We start from the raw sequence: 3,728 nt of genomic DNA, 5'->3' as shown, positions 1-3,728 counted from the left end.
GGAAGCTAGTCCTTAGTGATGCAGCATTCTGTTGGTTTCCAGCCCAAAGGACCCCGGAACATCTTTCTAAAGTACATAAGGTCTTCAGCAATAGAGACTTACCTCCATAAAATAACTAAGAACAATACCAAAAGGCTGGATGTTTTGGTATCTCTCAGGCAGCTTTAGTCAAAATTTTAAAAAGAAGAATTATCAAGTCTGATATTGGGTTTCAGTTTAGGTGATCTTTGGTTCTTGGAATGAGCACCTCAGCCAACACGAAAAGTTTCTTAAAAATAGGATGTAGCCCATGGCATCTCAGTATCCAAGTGGGTTACCTAGTAAGGGGAACAGGGACTGTCTCTGACCTGAACTCAGTGGCTGGCTCTTTGACCACCACCCCTGGATGGGGGAGCAGCCTTGACAAGCCACAGAGGAGGACAATGCAGCCAGTTCTGATGAGACCAGATAAGCCAGGGTCAGATGGAAGGGGAAAAAGACCTTCCCTATCCGTGGACTTAGAGAAAGACATAGGAGGAGATGAAGGAGGGAAGGTAGGATAGGGAGGGGAGGAGGGAGGGGCCTACAATTTGGATACAAAGCAAATAAACTGTAATTAATACAAAAATAAAAATTTAATTAACAATTATTTATGTATATTTATGCATATACTTATGTGCATTAAATGTTTGTATAATTTTCTGTGGGTTTTCAGCCAACACATTCTTATTTTACCTTCTATATTTACCCTTCAATTCCTTCAGGATCCCTTCTTTTACTTTTCTCACAACAGATCAATTGTATCCAAATATTCCTCTTTCCCCTCCTCCCATTTTTTTTTCTGTAATAGCCTTCCTCCCTAAGAAGGCTGTTTTACTTTTTTATAAGATATTATGTAAAAGATACAGTTAACTTGGCAAACTTAAACTTCTCAAGTACACATATTTTAATTACGTTCCTAAATTCAGTTTTACAGTTAGATAACAATTAGAGAAAAAAAGTATTATTGGAGCTTTACACAAAATTAATTAGGAGTAATAAGATATAATGTTTACATGGTAGTATAAGTAGAGCTGAACAAGGCAATTAATCGTTGAGTGAGCCTGGTCCATTCAAAAACCATTATGCTTGTGTGGCCTGAATGTAAGAGAAGATGAGCTAAGCTTGTTTCTCTTCCGTTAGTCTTTTCTTTGAATAATTTAAATCAAAAGGTATGTTAGGTATAGTCCATAAAATATACATATATATACACACATATATGAATATATAATGTGTAATATATGCACAGTTATGTCTTTCCATGTATACATGCCTGTGTATTAATCACCTGTATGAAAAAATATAACAGTGCATCCGTTTAGACCTGAAAGTGAAAAAAAAAATTACATATTTTCATAAAGTTAGGGTTTTAAATTTCCTGTTTTGAGTAGACCATAATGCATGAAATGCACCTTATTAAAAGAAGTTAAGAATATAATAAAATACTGATACCTATAGATTTATAGGATAGGTTTTATTTTATTTTTTTTAGAATTATTAAGCCAATAGTAGGAAATTCACTTTACATTTTCATGGAAAAATATGATCAGTCCGAGGCAGCTTTCTGTGGTGGGTTGGGTTGGTAGGATTTGGGAGCTTCCCTTTTCTGAGGAGAAGGGGAGTGGGCATATGGGGGAGAAGGTGGGAGAGTTGGAAGAGGAGGAGAGGAGGAAAGGGGCTACAATCCGGATATAAAGTAAATGAATAAATAAACACACATATGTATATAGATAGATAGATAGAGAGAGAGAGATATTAACTACAGATATAAAATTGGAATAATAAAACATAAAATATCAACAATAAAGTCATCCATCTTCTTAAGACTATTTAAGAAACTGAAGTTCTGATAACTTGAATAGTCCAATGTGCTTATAGATTTTAGAACTTCAGCAGCACTGTGGATTTATTGGAGATACCATTTTATCCTTTACTAATGAATCAATCCAAAATATAGGCATGCTTACAAATTGTTTTATCTTTCAAATTTATTGTTAAAATATGAAAATCTAAATACAGCTATCCAGTATATATTTTAAATAGATAGATCAGTTCAGAAGCCTTGCTAGGCCACAGAGGAGGACATTGCAGCCAGTCCTGAAGAGACCTGATAAGCTAGGGTCAGATGGAAGGGGAGGAGGACCTCCCCTATCAATGGACTTAGAGAGGGGCAGGGAGGAGATGAGAGAGGAAAGGTGGGATTGGGAGGGAATGATGGAGGGGGCTACAGCTGGGATACAAAGTTAATAAACTGTAACTAATATAAAAAATAAAAATTGAAATAAAAAATTCCAGCAGTTTTACTCTACATGAAATCACTCTTATGAAAAAAAAAACAACCATGTAAAATAAAAGTAATGTTGCATTGTGTTAGAAATAGGAAAACCAGAAAAATAAAGTCTCACTACTATAAATATCTACAGTGCTTGCTTGTTGCTTTTGTAATTAATGAGGTCATACAATAAAAATTAGAAAATAAAGAATTATGTGGTCTGTGCTCTTCTCATCAGGAATCATGAACAGCAAAAACTGAAATGGGAAGGTCATGGACCACTGTGAATTAAACCGTAGTTAGCAAGTAAAATGGCTGCTTATCAAATACTGGTTGTTTATTTTTCTTCTAAATCCAGATATCTTTTTGCCTTTCCACTGACATTTATAGATTTGACCTGAAGTTATAAGTAATCCATAGAGTATATTTATTTTATTTTTAAAATAGCATCACATCTATTTTAAAAATTTAGATACAAAGCCATTCAAATTCTTCCTTATTTCAAAATCTGCGCTGTTAGAGAAAATTAAATATTGTACATTGTAAAGAGCAATTTTAGTTACTGGTTACATTCCCACTCTGAATTTATAGTGTTAAGCTAATTCACCAGTCTCATATCAAAAGAAAGTAATTTAGTGTAGCAAGTAAGTGTTTTATACTCTATAGTATCTATTTATTTAATATTTCTTTAATAGCTATTTCTTTAAAATGCATGTATATTATGGAATATAAAAGATAAAATAACAAAATGTTTTGTCTCTATCTCTATTTATTAATAAAATTATGAGTAGTAACACAAACCTCATACACACATCAAAGGGCATGAAAAGTAAAGCAGATCTCCATAAAATTTCACATTACCGGAGGACAATATTCGTCATTATTAGTGTAGACTGGAGTGTTGTCACCTTAGGACAAGCAAAGGTTTAGGTGTGGGATGACATAACTTATGTACAGTCTACAAGCAGTAAGTGTTGAGTTGGGCAGGGGGTCAAATTACAGGCGTAGGCCTAAATACCCGTGTGTACTGGGAACTGTTCCTAGCACATAACATGTACAGCACTTATGCATGAACTTAAATGAGTCTATCACCTTCTGGTTTGACCAGGTACAGTGCTAGAAACTATCCTGCTTCTTATATAGCCTGATATATTTAATTGAAAACAGAAGTGCATCTGGGCTACTATCATGTGTATCATGACTGGACAGAAGTTAATTCTTTTAACAGTTCTAAATTACTATTACCTTTATAGAAAAAAAATGACAAAAAGATGACAGTTCTTTTTACAAGTTAAAAAATGATGTAAAATAGAAGGCATCCTCTTTTTTTGTATCCTAACACAGAGATACACAAAATCAGATGAAGATAACGATCATCACAGTAGAGTGAAATGTTTACTAAAGCAATTCCTACACATTTTAAAAAGGGTTTCTTTGA

The sequence above is a fragment of the Meriones unguiculatus genome, chromosome 9 (genome assembly GCF_030254825.1).
Source record: "Meriones unguiculatus strain TT.TT164.6M chromosome 9, Bangor_MerUng_6.1, whole genome shotgun sequence".
NCBI classification, from domain to species: domain Eukaryota; kingdom Metazoa; phylum Chordata; class Mammalia; order Rodentia; family Muridae; genus Meriones; species Meriones unguiculatus.
This window is presented reverse-complemented; position numbering follows the sequence as displayed.